At 41.8% G+C, this 22,035-nt stretch overlaps 1 long non-coding RNA gene across 1 annotated transcript in view; it reads right to left on the bottom strand.

Annotated features, from left to right (window-relative positions):
- Positions 1 to 21,751, bottom strand: part of LOC135110153 (uncharacterized) — a 46,009-nt gene extending 24,258 nt beyond the window's left edge. Inside the window, exon 1 of the long non-coding RNA XR_010273091.1 lies at positions 21,522 to 21,751. This is a non-coding gene — a long non-coding RNA (uncharacterized LOC135110153). The remainder of the gene's footprint in view (positions 1 to 21,521) is intronic.
- Between the last annotated feature and the right edge of the window lie 284 nt (positions 21,752 to 22,035).

The following is a 22,035-nucleotide window of genomic DNA, read 5'->3' as shown; positions in this document are numbered from 1 at the left end:
CCTTTCATTCACATCAAGCTCATTACTTCCTCGATTCTCCTAAGCCTCCACTCTAAACATGCTTTTTACTTCCCTCTCGTCTTTACACACTCCTGCTCTCCCTCCCTCTGAATTTATGCATTTCTATCTTCTTCTCCTATTTCTTCTCTTTTTTTTTTACGCCTTCCTCGCCTTTTTTCTCCTCTTCCATTTCTATAAGTTCTTCTCTTCATCTCATTTTTGACTGTATAAATTCTCTGATCATTTGTTAATTAATGTTTATTGTCCCTATTTTTGTCTCTGTTTTCGTCTATTTGTTTCTGTCTGCCTGTCTGCCTGTCTACCTGAGTGGTTGGTTCTCTCTCTCTCTCTCTCTCTCTCTCTCTCTCTCTCTCTCTCTCTCTCTCTCTCTCTCTCTGCACCACGTACAGTGAAGTGTCATCGTATATTTGACGCAATGTTCAGTTATTGACTCGTCCTTGCATTCATGTTAATTAAACCATGTCCTCTTATTTTTTACTCAAATTTTTTTTTCTAATTTACTTTTCAATATTTCCTCCTTTTTTCACTTTTTTTTTCTTTTCCATTTACGTCTCCTTTTTTTTCCTTTTTTTTTTTTTTTTTTTAGTTTAGTTTTGAATGTCATGCCTTTTCTATTAACTGATTTTTTTTTTCTTGTAATCTCCTGTCATTACTTTTATGTTTGTCTTGTCTTTTCTATCTTAGCTTCATCTTTTTTTGTATTTTTTTTATTTATTCCAGTGTAATTTTCTGTGGGTTTTCTTTTGCGCAGGGACAGCCAGAAAGACAATAATATGATATCCATTTTATTAAGTTCCCCTTCCCTCTAATTTTTCTTTGTCCATTCCAGGCCCTAGTCATCTCTCACAGCCGTTCCCTGCTGGAAAAAAAAAACAATGAATGGGAGAAAAAAAAATGGTTTTTGAAATAAGTGGAGATGGGTAAGGTATGTGGTAATGAATATGAGTCAGAAAGAAATTATGAGAGAGAGAAAGAGAGAGAGAGAACCAGCCACTCAGACGTATAGAAAGTTAAGTCTTATTTTTATTCTCTCGAGAAGTGTATAGTTTGCATCTAAAATTTCGTTTATTTTCATCACAGGTACACGAGGTTGCTTTCGTCTTCCCCTCTCTGTTTCGTCTCATCAGTGGCGCAGGTGAGCTCTTGATGCAATTATGATAAAACAGGTGAGGAGGGGAAGGCAATCTGTGACTCACCGCGTTTGTGATCTACATCCTAACTCAATTTCTCCCTTCCTTCCTTCCTTCATTATCATCGCCCCTCTTCCTCCATCATCCTTGTCTCTTGTTCCTTCCCTTTGTGTGTGTGTGTAATAATAAATAATAATAATAAACGCTTTACTCGTATTCTTTAGGCAGTCAACAAACTGAAAATGTACATTGGGGGTGGGGAAATACTTGACATTAATCCTAAAGGTAAGTCAAATCTAGAAGAGACTATTGATTGATGGCTCGCACCATGGTGGGAATCGCACTGAGTCTGTACCGGTCCGTACGTGGCGCCTTTAGGGGCGTTATTTTATTGTGGTGTCTGGTGGCACGGGTAGGGCGAGGCGCGTCAGGCGGCAGCATGTTTCTGAGACGTGGATGATTCAGAAGTCCCCTTCCAAACTTCTCCAGAGCCTCACTGTACCTGGTGGATAGTCTGGACAGCTTCAGGGTGTTCAGGGCTTCTTCATAGGTGGTGTATGCAGGGCCAAGGATGACCCTGCACGCCCTTTTCTGCACACTCTCCAACTGTAGCTGTTGAGTTTGTGTGAGGGAGGAGGACCACGCTGGGGAGGCGTACATGAGTTTGGGGAGGATGAAAGTAAGATACACCCCCCTTAACTCATCTGTCGGCGTCCCCAGCGACCTGAGTCTGCGCAGCATGTACAGCCTGTAGGTAGCTGATCTCACGGTGCTGGCGACATGCTGCTTCCAGGTCAGCTGGTCGTCCACCGTGACTCCGAGGAGCTTGGCACATCGGACCACCTGGAGGGGGTGAGGGCCCACTGAGAGCTGGGGAGGTACAGAGGAGGTACAGAGGAGGTACAGAAATGCATCACCACAGTTTTGTTGTGGTTGATGGTCATCCTGCTCTCCTCCGTCCACGTCTGCAGCCGCTCCAGGATAGCTTGCAGTGGCGAGTAGTCCGGGTTCTTGGTGGAAACTGGGACGCCCAGGGCGCAGTCGTCCACATACTTCCAGCGATGGGGGGTGTCAGTGAGGGCGTCGTTAATGAGGAGGAGGAAGCATAGAGGACCCATCTTGGTCCCCTGGGGGACCCCACAAGTCAGCTGTTGGAAAGTAGAGACAGAGCCCTGATAGCGAACGGCCTGACGCCTCCCTGTGAGGAAGTCGGCTAGCCACGCTATCAGGTTAGGAGGGAGACCCAGACTCACTGCCTTGCTGATGACAACAGTGTGATCAACAAGATCAAAAGCCTTTTTGAAGTCCACAAAAGCAACAGCTAGAGAGGTGTTTCGCTTGTCCAGGTGGCTGTGGATGAATTCAAGGAAGCTGGTCAGGTAATGGGAGGTGGAGGTGGCTTTAATATTTCCAAACTGTCTGATATCCACGGTATCGTGTGTGTGTGTGTGTGTGTGTGTGTGTGTGTGTGTGTGTGTGTGTAGAAATTTAACCACCACCTCGCACCATTATGAACGTCTCTGTACAATCCTCGTGATGACTGCAGTGATGAACGGTGCATCTATTTGTTAGATTGTTTATTGTAAGTCTGTAGGTGAAGTTATCGAGCTGAACACCAAGGCTACGAGTGTGTTGGTGCTATTGTATATTTTCTTGTACACCGAGACAGTTCTGAATACTACAATAGTTTATCCTGCATCAGGATAAGTTTTCTTTTCCAGGGAAACGAAAGAAAATAATTATAAGGTGCGTTTTTGGAATGGTAGACTCAAGCATACATATTGGTAGTAAACCACAAAATATATACTCTCTCTCTCTCTCTCTCTCTCTCTCTCTCTCTCTCTCTCTCTCTCTCTCTCTCTCTCCTTCACGATGATCATAGTTCATAACATGTCTTACCTATGGGAGCTAATAGTAATCATAATTGTTAAAATTTTAAAATGCCTGCTGTTGTAATACTGATATGAACAGAATTTGAATAGTATATCCCCAATCATTTGTTTCTCTATAGAAGATACTAAAGATTGAAAAAAAATAATAAATAAATAAAAAAGGTGTTTGGAGATAGGTTGGGAATATAATGAATAACTGAGTTACCCACTGATTCTACCCGTTCTCGACGTCAGCATTGAGTCAGGCTATCAGATGACGGTACTGTCGGCAGAACGGAGTCATGGAAGCTGAAGTCTCTCGCTACCTTAAGAACATAAATAAGGGAAGCTGCAAGAAGCGACCAGGCTTACACGTGGCAGTCCCTGTATGAAATATACCTACCTATTTCCACCTATCATCCCCATCCATAAACCCGTCTAATCTTCCCTTAAAGCTCCCTAATTTGATCAGAGCTTCATGGTTCAGGCTTCTTGAAACTGGTTCATTGTGGGTTTCGGAGCGAGGGTCGAACGCGGGCTATAAGGACAGTGATGCAGGGTATCCTCTGTTTATAAGGGAATCAGGTGATGTATATATGTGTTAGAATCTTATTTAATTGTTTGTGATACGCCTTTTGTTGTTTGAAGCTGAGACGCTCACACGTGACAGACGCCTTCTAACACCTATTGTCCTCTGCTGAATGTACCAGTTAGTGGTCACGGCGGACGGTTATGGCGGCGCGACGTGATTTACGGGAAAAGATCAAAGAAGGAATAGCGTTAGTGTTCACACCAACTCGTCAGACATGGTGTTAAGTGTCGCAGTGCTCTAGTGACGTGAGCCTCAGCGTACATATACATACTTTGCCGGATACTTAGATGTGTGCAGGGCAAGATTCCCACAATTAAGGACCGGCGGCTCCCTAACTTCCTCCCGCGCCACGCCAGGAAACCTCGGTAAAGGTAAGCCAACGATGTACTTTACATGGAGGTTACGTAAGGATAGGCAGCCAAGGGAGGGTCGAGGCGATGGATTAGGTAAGGATGGGTGAGGTTTGGCTGAGTTACAAGAGGTTACGCTAATGACCTAATGGGAATGAAGGCGGCGAATCCTTCTGTTAGATTTGAGGAGGAAGCTCTCGCCACTCCCAGTATTAGGACACCTCGCTTTAGAAACAAGATGGTGGTCAACCATTTTCTAACAAAATGTCGGTCTCTAACTTCATGTCTCACTGAAGTGCGTACTTTTTCCGGTTCAATATTATGTGAAGTACGTACTTTTATCCCTCAATTTCCCTCAGTCTTCACAGTGCTGCCCACTGCCGCGCTGCTGAAGGTGTTGACGAATACGTAACAGCTAAATATGTTATGACCTTGTCGCCTGCAGCGTTGTTGACAGTGTGACGGCTCTGTAGAGCTACTGCGTGCATAATTAATCTCTAATCCACAATTAACATGTAGTATTATAGCAGTTATATTTTGTCCTTTTAAAATTATTATTTGTGATGAAATTAAGTTCTTCTTTTAGATTGTGGGCTGTATTCGTTCCTTTATAAAAGAAAATGTATTTTTAAGTATACGTGAGCAGCAGCCCCTGCTGGAGGGAATACTGAGTTGGGGGAATCTGTGGCTTTTACTGTTCTGCTTCATTCAGTTTAGATAAGACGGTGTTGTTTATTATCAAAAACGTCATTGGGGCAACAGGTCCGTTGTTGTATGTTCTTTCCTTTCTTCTTTCCTTTGTGTTCCTTTGTGTTTATTCTCCACCTCCACATCCATCTACTGCTACTTTTACTGTTCCTCCTCCTCCTCCTGCTCCTGCGCCTCCTCCTCATAAATTAAATTGTAAACTTATCCACCTTCCTTATTTCCTCCTGATTGGTTTCGAACTGAGACGAACCACATAAACTTGATCGTAACTTGTCGGTAAATAAATCACTCTTTGCCTGCCTCGCCTTGGGGGACACTTGAAGTTTCCACCTCCGTCCTCAAGTTGCTGGGGGAAAGTTCGCGCATCTTGCCTTCAGTGACGGGAGAAGGAATGAAGGAAAGGAAGGGAAGGGGATTCGAGCGAGGAGAATAAAACAGTATTATTCTTTCCTTGTCATTCATAATTTATCACCGAGTATGGATCCCTGAAGGTTTGTAGAAATACGAGTATAGCGCGTGTTTTATTTTTATTTATTTATTATTTTTTTTATGACACTCACATCCTCCTAAGTTCCACCTTAATATCATTTCTCAACAACAGTTCTTACACACAGACCTGTAGCTGTTCATCATGTGGCATTCAAGTCAGTGTTTTTTTTTTTTTTTTAGCGTTAAGTTAGGAGTGATGACGTAAGAGTCCACGTACTTACTAAGAGAACTTGCTAACTTAAAAATAGGAAAACAACACACAGTAGTTTTAAAATAGATGAACAGAAAATAACGGTGACAGTATAATGTAGCCTCCTCGTTGCATTATTTTTCTTTCATACAGATTCATCAACGCCAAGCCAGATAAACACCACACCAGCTTTGCAAACCCATCTATTTTACATCCTGCCGCCAGCTCCCCTCCGTGTTGAAACATTGGATTCCAGTCGAGGGTCCCATTTCTGTAAATTTCTGGCAACAGGTAAATAGATAGACAGATAGATAGATAGAGATGGATACTGAATAGACAGACTGATAGATAGGTAGATAGAAAGACAAATAGACAAAAAGGCAGATAAATAAACAGATAGATTGATAGATGATGATAATACTAGGGGATGTTAGATAGCCTTAAGAACACACACACACACACACACTTATTTATAATGCGTCTGTATAGAAGAAAGTTATGATAAAATTATGCAGGAAAGATGTCCCAGCGAAAGAGAAATGGCGCTGTATTAAATCTGAAAGGAGGAGCAGGAAGAAGAGGAAAATGAAATGGGAAAGTGAGAGAATGCAAAGATTATTCTCTCCCTAATGTTGTTTTTCCCTCCTTCCTGATTATTTATCCCAAGTTTTTTCCTTTTTTTTATTTCATATTTTCTTCTTTCTTTGTTTTTTTTTGACACGTGTCCGTCATCTACACTTTGTGTGTGTGTGTGTGTGTGTGTGTGTGTGTGTGTTTTCCGTGCTCTGTCCCACCCTCATTTCCACGCCCGTTAGTTTCACTCTCTTATGTTTTTATTTATTTATTTATTTTTTTTATCCTTCTCTCCTTCACAATGTTTCCTTTACTTACATTTTTTTTTATTGTTTATAAGCGAATTTTCATGCCTTTATAGTTCATTTACTTCACGTCATATTTCATCGCTATTTACACATGCAGCTATAGAGCGATTGCCCTAATTGCACATTAATTAATAATGGCTGTGTTGACACGTGGATCGTCACACGGTAGTGCTTGCATCAGTATTTTCAAAATGACATTTCATGCATATATATATATATATATATATATATATATATATATATATATATATATATATATATATATATATATATATATATATATAGATAGATAGATAGATAGATAGATATGCTATATACAATTTATCGATTACGGTGTGAGTTACGGCGCAGATATTTTATATATATATATATATATATATATATATATATATATATATATATATATATATATATATATATATATATATATATATATATATATATATATATATATATATATATATATATATATAATTTTTTTTTTTTTATATCACTTTTTGTTTGTACGTGGAGTGTTTAAAAGCTTGAGGTGATAATAATATTCTTTGTGTGTACTGAATGTGTAGAAGGAGGAGGAGGAGTAGAATGACGAGGAGGAAAAGGAGCAAGAAAAGGGCAAACGTACCCTGAGACCAGTTTTTTTCCTCCCCCTTCTTTCTTCACTTCGTACCTACACTCCATCTCTTCCTCTTTGATGTATTTATCCACTCACACACTACATTTACTCCTCAATATATCACTCCATTCCCTCTCCGCTAGTTTGTCAGTTCCTTCATTTTTACCGTCCGAGATGCCAGTGGACTTTTTTTTTCCTTTCCTTGTACGTCCTTCTTGTCCTCTTCCCTCTGTCAGCTGGGTAAGAGTTCACTGGCCTCGGTACACCAAGTCCCTCATAACGAACGTTCCCTGGCCGGGGCGAAGCAAGGCCAGTGCCCCTCAGTCGCCGCCAAGATCGAGTATGTTGAGGTTACGAAGATGTGTGTGTGTGTGTGTGTGTGTGTGTGTGTGTGTGTGTGTGGCGCAGGGTGGCACCACGACGCAGCGTGAGGAGGGCGGGGCGTGGCAAGGATAGGTGTCTTGGCCCAGAGATTAGGTGCCGTACTGTACATACCGATTCTCTTATAAGGCGCTGTGGAGAGTACGAAGGCTAGGTGGAGGTGGAGGTGGTGGTGGTGGTGGTAATGGGTCGGTAACATCACTGTGAGCAGATGCCTCCTATTCCCTCCTCTTCCTCCTCCTCCTCCTTCCATCCCGTCTGTCATTCACGCCTCTTAGCACTTCTTTCCTTCATGTATTTGTCATGTCTTTTCAGCCTCAACTTGACTTCCTTGTGTGTGTGTGTGTGTGTGTGTGTGTGTGTGTGTGTGTGTGTGTGTGTGTGTGTTGTTTTGATATACTGTTTTATCGTAGGTTGGCATGGGTAGGTACTAAGGGAGGGAGTGTGTGTGTGTGTGTGTGTGTGTGTGTGTTGTTTTGATATACTGTTTTATCGTAGGTTGGCATGGGTAGGTACTAAGGGAGGGAGTGTGTGTGTGTGTGTGTGTGTGTGTGTGTGTGTGTGTGTGTGTGTGTGTGTGTGTGTGTGTGTGTGTGTGTGTGTGTGTGTGTGTGTGTGTGTGATATTTGCTTCTAGTTAAAACTCCCCCAGCTCTCAACTATCTGGGTCAGTGACTTTGTGTACAACACTTGAAAACAAACTCGCGCTCCGGCAATAGCTTACGAAGGCAAACTGAGGTGTATATTATGTAAAGAGTCGATATGCAACACCCTCTAATACCCTCTAACACACACACACACACACACACACACACACACTTATTTACTGACACAACACTTAGATTAGTAAAAATTCACTGTGGCATTTTTTGTTCTTCTCTTTCCAGCACCTTCTCTTCGTCTTCCTCTTCTTTTCATTACTCCAGCCGCAGCCATCACTCTCCCCTCTTCCCCCTTCCCATCCTTCACATAAATTGTGTTGTAACTCACAATATTTTCCTATGAAATTAAAACAACATAAATTATAAAGTGGTTCATGGACACTAAGAGAGAGAGAACAATTTAATAAGAAAAAAAGAGTAAGAGGAGAAAGAGGAAGAAGAGGAGAAACAAGGCGCATGAAAAGAGAAGGGTCAAAGGAGTTATTAAATTCGAAGACAGCTAAAGTGAAAGGGAGCAGGATAGAAACGGCAGTGGAACAGGCACAAAGAGAAAAGGAGAAAGGCTCAAGAAAGTAAAGAAGGGAGGCAAAACCAGGGAAACTAGGAGACTGCAGAGAGTGAATGAAGCTAAACACGGCCGATGTATAGCGATAATGCAGCTTTTGTGACGCGGAAGGTAAAAAGACAGGTAAGTAAAAAGAAGAGTGAGAAAATAATAAAAAAAAAATAACATACTGCAACCCACGTCAATGAAAACAATATTATAACAACCATTTTTTCTTCTCTTCTTCCTCCTCCTCCCTCATCCCCCCATTAGACATGAGCTGGTGAAGTGAAGAAGGGATTTTGAGTTGAATGGGGAACAGTCTGCGGGAGGGAAGGGAAGATAGCGGCGCGGAGCGAGAGAAATGGAAGAAGTGCTGAAGGAGAATTCGGAGAGAAAAGGAGGTTGCAGGTGGCAGTGAATAAATTGCCCTTGGTGGAAAACTGTGAGAGAGTGAGAGTGAGAGAGAGAGGTTGGAGGGGAGGCAGTGTGATGCTCCTCGTTGCAAAAGCCCAACAATTTCCTTCAGCTAAGTGATATTTTGCTTCATAACAAGAGACTAAATCGTAAGAAGATAAAAAATTAATGTGGAAGATTGAAATGAGGGTAATAGAAAATTTGTGCATGAAGGGAAACTTTGTGAAATATAAATGAAAATATCGTTGAAAATTCCATGCAGGCAAAGGAAAGATGGTATAATGAACAGCAGTTTGAAACACTACGAAAAATATGACTAGACAAACAGCAGTTTCAAACACTTCGGAAAATATAGCAAGACGAATAGTCGTTTCAAATTATGTTAGGGATAAAAACACACACAGTGACTAATACATTTGTCATCATAAAAATGCAACAATTATTATTTTCATTCTCGTATTTCACAACGATGAACAACATTTCACCGTTTTATAATAATGTTCTGTCTTTCGTTAAGTTTAGAACACACTATCTTGCAAAACATATTTCATAAACTGATGTGTGTACATTGACCGGAAATATAACTTATTCTGTTCATCTTTGATACAAATCTCGTGTGTCACAGCGTACACTGTGACCTTGTAAGATACTGAGACTCTGATTTTGATTTACAAGCTGAAAAAAAAAAAAAATCAGACAGGACACAGCAGTTATTTTAGTATTATGATAGAGGGCGAAAGTTGGAGAGAGAGAGAGAGAGAGAGAGAGAGAGAGAGAGAGAGAGAGAGAGAGAGAGAGAGAGAGAGAGAGAGAGAGAGAGAGAGAAACGACATTTTAAAACCCAACGGTGCTCCATGTGTCATTAGCTACGCAGACTTTTGTTAGAGATTATCCTACGCACAGCCAAACTCAGTCCCTTGTGATGAACTGACAAATCCTACAAAATAAACATTAAATCATCGCTGCATGTACCACGCTGTCAACCATCATGTAAATATTCCCAACAACGAAAGACGCGAAACCAGAAGTGCCGTTTGAATCATAAGAATTAGCTTCGTTCAGTGGCCTACAGGTACAGAATAATTGGCGCCCCATCAGTACAGTGTATAGCTGAGAGACTTAAGTAAGGACATAAGCCTCTCTCTCTCTCTCCCTCTCTCTCTGGTAAGGATTCTTCACTTCATGGAAACAAAATGGAGAGAGGGGAAGTCAGGAAGTTGTAACAGGAAAAGTAGGAGGAGGAGGAGGAGGAGGAGGAGGAGGAGGAGGAGGAGGAGGAGGAGAAACGAAAGGAAGAAATAAGAAGAAAAGAAAAAAGTAGGTAGAATTCTGTTCGATCTGCCACCAACAAGGATTATCTTTTTACTTTCTTCTTCTTCTTCTTCTTCTTCTTCTTCTTCTTCTTCTTCATTTTCTCCAGCTTCTCCCCTCTTCCTCCTCCTCCTCCTCTTCCTCCTCCTCCTCCTCAACCGGGAAACACGTAACATAATCAACTTTCAGGCATTTTCCTATCATGCGGCGGAGAGAGAGAGAGAGAGAGAGAGAGAGAGAGAGAGAGAGAGAGAGAGAGAGAGAGAGAGAGAGAGAGTAAACAAGAGAGATCATAAGGGGAGGACGTGGGCGGGAGGCGTGAAGGGACGGAAAGAAAGGAGGGAAGAGAGGGAAGTTAAGGGAGAGTAAATGGAGAGGAAATGGAGGAGGCAGGCAGGTGATGAGAGGGGAAATGGGTGAGGGGAAAGCTAATTAAGGAGCAGGAGATAGTGTTTACTAGGGAAAGTTGAAGGAGTGGGCTGTGGAAGCTACGAGAAGGCTAGGGAGGAGGAGGAGGAGGAGGAGAAGTGGTGGTGGTGGAAGTGTGATAGATGCGGGCAAAGGTGGAGGAAACTAAATGATATTCCATCTTAGTTTAAAATAATCGTTTTTTTATTAGTATTCCTCCTCCTCCTCCTCCTCCTCCTCCTCCTCCTCCTCCTCCTCCTCCTCCTCTTCCTCCTCCTCCTCCTCTTCCTCTTCATCCTCCTCTTCACCGTCATCATCTAGTATTTTCCAACAGAAGGAAAGTCTCCACTCATCTCCTTCATTTATAATCCTTGTTGGTGACTTGTCCTCTTTATTCTCTCCCAGGAAAGCTTATATTTCAGTCCCCCTTATTTTCTAACTGTTCCGTTTTCTTTCAGCGTCACTTCATATTGCCGTCCTTACATATTTTCCTGCTATTCAGTTCAGAATTAGTTTAGCTTAGCAGTAAATATCAGCAAAAGAAAACGAAATTGCAGTGTTTTTAGATAGGATAGACTTACGTATTTTTTTCTTGTTTGCTTGTGTCTCCATATATTCCGCTGTTCATGCTTTGATTTTTTTTTCCACTTTTTCCCGTTGTGCTTTTCATGTTATCCTGGTATAAGAGAGAGAGAGAGAGAGAGAGAGAGAGAGAGAGAGAGAGGGAGAGGAGACTGTAAGAATATATATATATATATATATATATATATATATATATATATATATATATATATATATATATATATATATATATATATATATATATATATATATATATATATATATATATATATATATATATATTCTTACAGTCTCCTCTCCCTCTCTCTCTCTCTCTCTCTCTCTCTCTCTCTCTCTCTCTCTCTCTCTCTCTCTCTCTCTCTCTCTCTCTCTCTGTGAATACCAATCATTAAGTCCCAATTAAAGCAGACTGTGATATAGACCATTAACCTCTTGATGTCCTGAGCTGCTTGTTTCCCTTCATAGATCTAAATTAGAGGGCTGTGTGTTGTCGCGGCGAGGGAGACGAGGAAATAACTGCGAGGAAGAGATGGCGGGGAATAAGCAGCACACGTAAAGAAGACACGATGAGCTTTGAAGATGAAAGTGAAGGAAAGAGTCAAGGAGATGGTGGATAACAGGCATGATGAAGAAGAATTACTCACACACGCACACACACACACACACACACACACACACACAGAAGAAGAAACGGGCAAACGACACGAGGGAAGATAATTACGAAGAACAATGAAAGGAATAAGAAGGGAAGGAAAAACAATGAGCAGGATAAAGAAAAAAAGAAGAAGAATTGAAGAAGAAAACGTAAAAGGAAAGAGGAAATTACGACCAATTCAAAGGAATAAACTAGGTGTAGTGACAGGAAGGGGAAAAATACGGAAGGAAAGAGAGGTGACAGCTTACAAACAAAAAAATAGAGATAAGTCTACGAAGGAAAAAAAAAGGGAATAAAAAACGGGATTTGTGAAAGAAAGAAGAGCGGAATGAATGAAGGAAGGAAGGAAGGAAGGAAGGATAATAGATTCTCACTTTTTCTCCGCTTTATCCTCCCTCCCTCTTCCTCCCTTCCTTGCAAACTAAAAGTACATCAAACTATCTTATCGCATTTTCGCACCTCTAGCTGAAAGAAGTGGCCATAAAAATCAACTGTTTCATAAAGCCTCAGACCGCGACGAAGTGGCGACGCCCCGGGGCGTGGACCAGCAAGGACGACCTCCTCAGTCCCCGTGCCCTGCGCATCGCAGAGGGCATTCGGCCTGTGATAAAGAAGATGCGGCTGCCCGAAGGTCCTCACTGGTGGAACCAGCACAGCGTTGGTACTGCTGCTGTTGGTGCTACCTGCCCTGCTGAGTGGGCCAAGCAGCAGGACACCAGCCTGCTTTCTCCACACTGGAACCTGCCTGCCTTCCCAGAATGCACTGCCGCGCCTCGCCACCGTGGTATGTCAGAGGCGGGGTACCCGAGGTGCCCCTGCCCACCCACGGGCGGCGTGGTGGGGCAGCGAAGGGCAGCAGGCGGTGGCTACGCCCCTTCCTCACTGTCGTGGCGGCCCTGGCCTATATGATCCTCGTCCCGTGGCTCGCCATCAGGGGCGACAGCTTCCTGGACGCCATTAGTGGACGGCTGGATGGTTGAGTGCGGATGTGGTTGAGTGGTTGGGTGCGGATGTGGTTGAGTGGATGAGTGTACGTGATTGAGTGAGTAGGTGGGTGAGTGGGTGGATGAGCAGTCAAGACATCTGAATGTAGAAACATGTTGTGGACCAAGTGGTTGGCTACCAAGTGACCTGTGGCACAAACACCCTGAGGCCTTGATGGTATCAGGCCTGTCTAGCCTGACCCGAGGCCCTTGTCACCAGAGCATCAAATTATTTGCTCCCCTGATACGGGCAGCGTGAAGCGGGCATGTACCCACTCCCCACCTGTCGGGAATCCATTACCTTTGCCTGTTGCCTTCAAAGGAAACATTCAGAATGTTATGATGAGAGAGAGTATGAATGCAGGTTTAACACTGACAATGAACGTACTGTGTATCATCACCTTTCCATTCTCATCTTCCAGTTTCGTCTCCTTTCATCTTTATTTTACTCAAAGTGACTTTTCATTCTAGTTCTTCTTGTTTCCTTGTCGCTTTTCTCCTCTCTCTCCGTCTTCATGTCTGTCTGTAGTTCTGCAGCCGCCAATATAGTCAATGTTACATCACTTAAATATTTTAAGATTTATCAATCTAACACGTATTCGCAAAACTGCATATTTCTTTGTTATTTTGGGTTGGGTGGGAAAAAATAACAAAGGTGTGTTACTTAGTAAAATGACGACGCAGAATCAGAGAGTGAGTGAGTCACAGGAACGAACATAAGAAATAAGGGAAGCTGCAAGAAGCGACCAGGCTTACACGTGGCAGTCCCTGTGTGAAATATACCCACCTATTTCCACCTATCATCCCCATCCATAAACCCGTCTGATCTTCTCTTAAAGCTCCCTAATGTCCCAGCACTAAACATGATTACTGAGTCCGTTCCACTCATCTACGCAAAGGTGTATTATCCTCATTAGTTAAGTTACTGCAGATGACTACCAGTAAACACCCTTATGGCCCTCCTCCTCCTCCTCCTCCTCCTTGTCTCTTTCCATCTCCTACCTCAGCCTCCTCCCTCCCCCTTACCTCTCTTCTCGTCTTTTTTTTTCCTCTTATTTATTTTGTCTCTCCTTTGTTTATTCATAAATTCTCTTCTCTTTTTCTACTTCTTCGTCTTCTTTTCGTGCTCCTCCTCCCTTTTCAGTCTTTTTTCCTGCACATTCTCCTCTTTTCGTCCATTCATCCACGTCCTTTTCATGTGTGTGTGTGTGTGTGTGTGTGTGTTTCTTTCGCTCACTGATTTTAATGTAACTTTTTATTTGTTCCCCGTGTTTGTCTTGATGTCCTTTTTTGTTTGTTTTTCAGGCTCCCTTCGCTCGCTCGCCTTGTGTCTTACTTTTATCAATATTCCTTATTCCATGCTTCTGTTCTTCCCTTTCTCCCTTCTTTTCTTTTGTTCCTTTTTAAGATTGATACCTGCTTCTAACTCGTATTTCTTTTATTTATGTGCCGTTTTCATTTACATTTTTACTTTTCTCTCTCTCTCTCTCTCTCTCTCTCTCTCTCTCTCTCTGACATGTACGGCATAGAAATGGTTATATTATTTTACCTGGAGATTTATATTTATTAGAGGAGCAACACAGGTAAATAATGGACACGTCAAGTGCAATCCAGTATCGAGCTCAAGTATTTTGTCTTGATCCTTTTTTTCATTAACCGGCCAATTTACTTGACGTATTAACAAAAGGCCAATGAATTTCCAGTTTGACTTTTTCTTTCATAGTACAAAATGTTTAAGTGTTCGTTATTATTCGTATGAAAATTAACTTAAGTCTTCAATTACCCTTCATAGGACAGTTATTTTATTATTTTTTTCTTTTGTCATTAGAATTTTGTTTTATTGTTACTATTCATAAGATTTTTTTTGTTTACTTTTATAGAAATATATATCTATGTTTTTATTACGACCCAAAGAACAATGAACGTAAGATTTAATGCCATTTACTGGACAAGCAATATTCAAGTTCACGTTACCATCCCCCGTCCTTGCAATCAATCAGCCAAGCTTTCAACGTGCAAGAGAAATCCCGTGTCTTCTCACGTCCCTCTACCCAACAACTGTCGCCCCGGGAACGCACAGAGGGACAAGTGTGCTGAGTGGAGCATTGGCGCGAACGTGACTGACGGTGAGGGAATTAACTCAAAACATAACAACCACTGGCCAACGAAATTATTCCTAAAACAACCAACGTTTATGAATATTGAAAATTATTCGTTCCATTTAGTATGATGTAAATTAGTCTCTCTCTCTCTCTCTCTCTCTCTCTCTCTCTCTCTCTCTCTCTCTCTCTCTCTGCGGTAATGATAACATATCTTGTAGTTGTGTCAAAGTATCATTCATTTAATCTCTCTCTCTCTCTCTCTCTCTCTCTCTCTCTCTCTCTCTCTCTCTCTCTCTCTCTCTCTCTCTCTCCTACCTACTAAACACGCCACCTACAAATTCTCTCTCAATATACCACGCGTATAAATAATCTTCCACCTTGTATACAGCTGCCATCAATTTCCCCCTGCAAGCTGTGAGTTATCCCGCACTCTACGCGCCAGTAATGAAAAATAAGGAGGCTGTGGCGTCCAAGTTGGTGGGAGATGCATCGCGCCATCACATGCACACAGTGACACGGCACGAGCAAGGGGAACGTGTGTGTACATGCTGCTTCGTGTTTGTGAGTTATGCGAGTTTTCTTTGGCTATTTTAGTGTGTTAATGCTGCAGTTTATGACACTAAAAAGCACTGTATGTAATTATAACAGGCATCTACGATAAAGAAAATAGATCAAATTTTTATTTTTTTTTTCACTGTAATGCGCTAAACTTTGCAACACAAAGTACTGCACACAATTTTAATAATCACATACGTATGTACAAGACAGCAAATTACAGTAGAAGAATTTTTTTTTTTTTTTCCATTATGTAATGAAGGGAAGAAAATGAGAGAGTAGTTTATCAGTACAAAGCTGTGTGTCATAAGCAGTGAACAAGCTTAATCACAGACCTGTTATCAAAGGCCACACTGATAATTAGTCTGGCTCAGGTTTTTTTTTTCTTTTTTCCTGTGGATGATGCAGAATCCTTGCTAAATAATAATTAAAATCTCAATAAAGACCTAGAAAACTACAATGACTATTACTACAGCCTGTGAAATGTTGCGATAAGACGTAGAAATGTTTGATAATGTTGTGCGTCCTCATCCAAGTCAGATTCATTGGGGACACGTTCTCTCTGCCCGTCCTTGTCCACATGTCACATTCGGTGCAGTTCAAACTGAAGTAAAAAATGCACCAGTTTTGTTCGCGTGACAATGGTCAGTGTCAGACTGCGCTGTGTCTTGTGTCTCCACGAATACCTCTGGCTGCTTCAATTGATTGGTTCGTTTTTCTTCCTCTTTTTTTATTCATTTTATTTATTTACTTATTAATTTTTCTTTTTTTGTTATGGTTAGTGGAAGACATGCCTGTGTTAAGTACTGTGACAGGTGGGGAGGTGTCGTGATGCACCTGTACTCCACACTCAGGTGATGAAGTAACAAATATACATTCGTACCTTAATAACAAATCGTAATTTAACCACTTAATCATAGCGACAAAATAAAAAAAAAAAAAAAAAGTAAATAAATAAAAAAAATAAAAAATGAATAAAATTAATGATCTAGAGTTGAACAACAGTGCGTTATGTAAGTCAGTAGATAAATGACAACTTTGGTAGCAAGATAAAAACAAAAAAGTGTTGCAGTTTTATACGGTAATCGTAGTGAATATCCTTCCCAACATGAAAAAAAACCCCAATGGCTATGTCTTATATGAATTAATTTTATTTACTCCACCAGCCGTTCCTTGGAATCCACTCCACGGTGACTATAACAAGTTTGCATTTGCTCCGGTTCCTAATACTCTCCTCCTGCATACTGGATCCCTGTCGCCCGCCCTCCCCTTATCTCCCTGAAGCATTCCAACACTGTCTTGCTATCTGATGAGGCACTACACACTACTTTAGTCAGCACAACACTTCACACAGAGTTAAATATCCTTATTTCCACGTTCCTGATCCTACCGTAACAATATACATGAATACCCAGTTTTATGTGTGGCAAGAGGACTCTTCTATAAATATTATAAGAAGGAATAAAAAAAAAAAAGCCGTAGAGGACAAGAGACTTTATGGCGCACAATATTTCACAGAGATACGAGTGTTCATTTTTCCGTGTCTCTTCAGCATACATACAGATGAGGGGCGCTGCACTAAGGGGACGTGACTAGATGAGCGCGGGTAGGGTGGCCATGAATGCGGTGGAATGGCGGCCCTGATGGTGGTCAACCACCCATTAAGTGTTCCCCGCCCCTCAACTAAGAGAATGAAAAGCAAATAAAAAACACAATTTTTAAAAACATTGACCCATAAATAATTCACCGTTACATGGACACTTTTAAGTCTCAACACACTGCCGGTGGCTGGAAGCACCACTGATGCTGAGGCACGCTAAAAAGGCAATCAAGGAAGGTCAGTACCCCTCTACACTAGGAAATTTAAGCTTCCGAGTATAATAATAGCAGCTTGGTCTCTCTCTCTCTCTCTCTCTCTCTCTCATGGTATTAGTGCACCAGGACTCCCCACATGTGCACTACACGTGGTGATGGCGGCACGAACGGAATGAATTAAACAGACGAGTTAGTCGGCAGCCAATCATCGTATTACCAAGGCTAATCAGGTGCTCACTCTCGCATGTTTTGGCAGACTAACGACCCTCACTGAATTAAATATGAGGATCACTTATATTTCTTAACTCTTACAAACACAAGGTCTCGTACTGGAGCCCTCTGTTCTTGTGTCATGAGGTGTGACGATAACAAGCTCAACTTTGCTTTTCATTTTTTTTTTTTGTACCGCAGCAGCAGCAGATGAATACTCTAGCCGGTATTTTCATTTTTTCAATGTCTGCCGTTTTCTAGAATCTTTGTCTTATTTGACCTACTTTCCACTTTCCTAAATGACCCAGGTGACCTCGTTTCTCCCATTCCCTATTATCACCATATCCGTAAAAATGTCCTGCCTTTCTGCATCACGTATAGCTACTATTGTCAACACCATCCAAACTATACGTAACTTCCTGTTCTTCTCTGAAAGATAATAATTGTGTTTACCTTGACGCAAGTGCTCTAAGAAATATGAGGTACCATTCTTGTTCTCTGTAAAACAAGTGTATTTGAGAAAGCATTAAAAAATATACCACTTTAATACTGTAAGATTTCCTAGTCATATCACATTGCAAGCACTTCTGACCTCCTGTAAGATTCATTGAAGACATCATACCAATATCAACATCACCAAGTGTTGAAATTACAAGGATTAGGTAAAGACAATCAGTCACTGCTAGCATCCAAACTAATATTATATTCCTCTCCCTCCTTTGCATAATTGATCTTCCCAAGCTTATGATGCAAGGCTGAACCTCCAATATAAGCAAGTCGTTATGAGGATTAAGTATATCAAAATCACATGAAAGGGGAAGAATGACTGGCTTTCAATATCCTTCTTAAATTAGTAAGCTTGTTCTTCTTCCTCACACTTCCACAAAATAAATTTCCACAAATAAATGACCAAAGCGACATTAAATTAACTGAAGTAAAATCCACATAAATAAAATACTAGAAACACGAAAAAAAACCGAATTATTCTCATTCCCAAAGTTGGATTCTTCTAATATAAATATGAGAGAGAGAGAGAGAGAGAGAGAGAGAGAGAGAGAGAGAGAGAGAGAGAGAGAGAGAGAGAGAGAGAGAGAGAGAGAGAGAGACCCCATCAACCGCCACTCGGCAGGATGTCCACTGTCCACTACCCAGCAAGGCCACGTTACAAGCTCCACCTCACTGTTTACTCTCACTCCACTCCATTAAGAGAAAATTGAACTTGTGTGTACAGTAATGTGTGGCGGGGGATTACTGAACAGAATATTTGATACAGTTGAGGATAATGCGCGCACGCACACTCGCGCACTCACACACACACACTCATCTCTCTCTCTCTCTCTGATATGGTAAGCATGAGACGGTGATAGAAAGAAAATGTAGTGTGTTCATTACTATGGCGTCCCCTTGTTGTTACCTATGCTAAATTGTCTTGCATTTCAAGTTATGGCTTTAGGAAATGAAGCAGTGAATGGCACGCCCACTCGCTGCCTCCCTTAATGCAACACCTCGCCTCCAGTTGATCACGGGGAGGGAAGTGAAGTGTTTGTTATGCTAACTGATCCATAATGCAAACTGTCCACACACAGGGGACGATTAGCGGGAGTTGCTGATTCACTGACTTTGCTGCAGCGTCTCAAGTCAACCACACGGTAAATCAAATAATAATATAAGTAATACAAGTATCCTATGACAATTTTAAGCTAACCTAACGTAACCCACAAATCAATAATTCAATCAAACATTAATAATCTGTCTCTTAACACAAGCTTAGCTTAATCTAGTCAAACCTATCTTCCAACATGGTGACTTTAGCCTGTCTTAACTGATCACTTTTTTTCTCTATTGTAAATGGGGTAATGATTAAGGACAACTAAATTTATATATAAAAAAGGTCCAATGAGGTGTCAATCCCCAAGGAAAACGAGCCAGAAGGATTAACCAAAACTAATATACAAATTCTGAATTAAGGATGCGAGTGTATTAGGTGCATGAAGTAGAATTGCGTTAAGGAAGTCAATTGTGACTGCCTCCCCTGTGTTGTGAGACAACCTAACAGGGAAACGTTGAGGGAGGTCACCGCTGGGTAGTTGATATGTTCAAGCTCAGCCTAGCCTAAATTATCCTGTCCCCTAACATTTCCCCATCTCCTAATACAAGTTTATCCTAACCTAACCTACATAACAGTGAGTGGGCAGTAATGCAGAAGGTACACAGCTGGACATGACAACGCACAACTTTCCCTAAGCTCTCCCGCCTCATCACACATTCCCTTAGTGCCTGTATCACAGACCTGCTCACTCCAGACACTCCACAACATAAACACGCCTTTCATTGCTCAAGATGAAGTGAAAACAAGCATGTACCATCACCATTATTAAAACTGGCCATGTTTATCACCATTCGCAAGGCTAGTGTTAAAGAGAATACGCATGCTCGCATACCTGCCAAGTAAACAATCCAAAGAATAATATGATGCGTACGTAATCTACTGCGCTCTCTCTCTCTCTCTCTCTCTCTCTCTCTCTCTCTCTCTCTCTCTCTCTCTCTCTCTTCCACATAAATAATTTATATTTCCACATAAATAATAAGTAATCAGTAAGTAGAAAAAAAAAAAAAAACACCAAGCAGCATTATTTTTCTCCCCAGCAGACTTGATCATGTCACCGATGATGGCGACGCGCACCGCTGCCAACACACCCAAGACATCACCATCCTCTACAAAAGGTACTGTCGAAATGGAATAGAAAGTAAGAGGCGAAGATAGTGCGGATATCCATTTTTCAACAACGCAATCGTGACATAATCTGATTTACGCTAAAATGAGACTTGTTGAGGGGAACAGTTACTGCGCAGCTGGTTCTCCACCAGCATAGATAACCACCATCAGATCAATCAGTACTACACCACTGCTATATTATCTTCCTTACTTAATAGATAATGCCAATGGAACAGTTAAGCTGAACAAACACCAAATAAACACCACAAAGTAACGAGCCAGAGGGAGGGAGCTTTAAAAGTCGAGGAGACGAGATCCTTCTAGCCTTCTCCTCCCTTTCCTCTCTCCCACTTTAATCATCATGAACACGTATCTTTTATTTCGAAAGTAGAGATTCAGAATAAGATTTGCACGTGCTTCTGTCACTTCACACATAACAAATAAGCAGTACTTATGGCAGAATTCCATTAGTCTTATTACCTACGTGTTATATTTGCATCGACATTGAAGGGTGCCAACATATCCGAAATAAGATTCAGCGCTGGTATATATTGTAATGCCTCAAAAGTACATTTTTACAATCTTCTTCACTCTGAACAACAAAATGAATGAAACGACTAAATACAGTAGTGAGTGGTACGGCAGAACATCGTTTAAGACACACTGAAATATAATATACGAAATAGAAAATGGAAGCAGAGCACAAATGTATCGCAAAGGTTGGTACTCCTGTCCGCTACCGCTTGTTCCGTCACTTCGCTCTTCCGATAGTCACCACCACCACTGTTTTCCCACTGTAACGACCAGAATACTGGGCCCGATTTGTACTTAGTAACGTTGTAATTGCTTGATAAGTATGTATGTAATGAGTGGATTCACGTGGAGGTGGGGAAGCGAGGGTGTGCGAGGTGATTTACGAACCTGACGAAACAGGGAAGCCAGAGAGCAGCTGCCCGCCTGACCTCTCATGCCCTTGCCTGCCTACCTCCACCAGTACGCCTATCCGCCTATATTTCCTATATGCATTGTTGTTTACTCGTCTTCGTGAAATACAGCTAGAGAGCGTGCGTGTGGCTTTTCTTCCTGCCCCCCTACTTCCAACGTAACACCACTCCCTGCAATCACACCTACCTTGCACATGTACGATATTGCCTCTGGGATCATTAAGTTTAATAAGCAACAAAGCATTAACATTAATTACAACTCCCGGAGAGCTTCAAGAGTCAAGACAAGACGCAAGCAAACAAGCCTACCTACTAACTACCCGCATAGTTCTCTCACTCCTTCACCTCAATTTAACTCATACTACGGTGGAAATCGAGACAAATCTCACCTTCTATTTCCACAACGTAAAGGCCCACACGTCCATCACCATATATCGTCACGAGGGTTCTTTCACGCTCACTCAGTACAAAGCAACAGCACTACGCATCGCCGCTGCTACCTGAGACTGCAGGGAGGCGCCGGCGAATGACTGCGGCTTGTGCCCACCTGTGACGTAATTCTCGGATGGACATGTGCAGGGCTACCAACTCTTCCACCACGACGAAATATATACGAAAGTATATATTGAACCATGAAACAGACGCAAAACATCAATTCTCGTCAAGCCTGAGAAGGTCATTCAAATATCATTAAAAATAAACGGGAAATGCTTTGAAAAGTAAGAATCTCAACAGATAGAAGGATTGGCTGACTGACTTTAAGGTTAGAAGGAAGAGGAATTGGAGGAAGGGCTGGTACTCCTGCCTTCCCTCCACTCTGTCCCGCCCTCCTCCCTCCGTCCCCATTCCCTGCCTCTCTTACGTCCTCCTACATTCCCTCCCTACGCCATCATTTCCCCTCCC

The sequence above is a fragment of the Scylla paramamosain genome, chromosome 20 (genome assembly GCF_035594125.1).
Source record: "Scylla paramamosain isolate STU-SP2022 chromosome 20, ASM3559412v1, whole genome shotgun sequence".
Classification (NCBI taxonomy): domain Eukaryota; kingdom Metazoa; phylum Arthropoda; class Malacostraca; order Decapoda; family Portunidae; genus Scylla; species Scylla paramamosain.
Note: the sequence above shows the minus strand (reverse complement) of the source record. Positions and strands in the feature narration are given on the sequence as shown.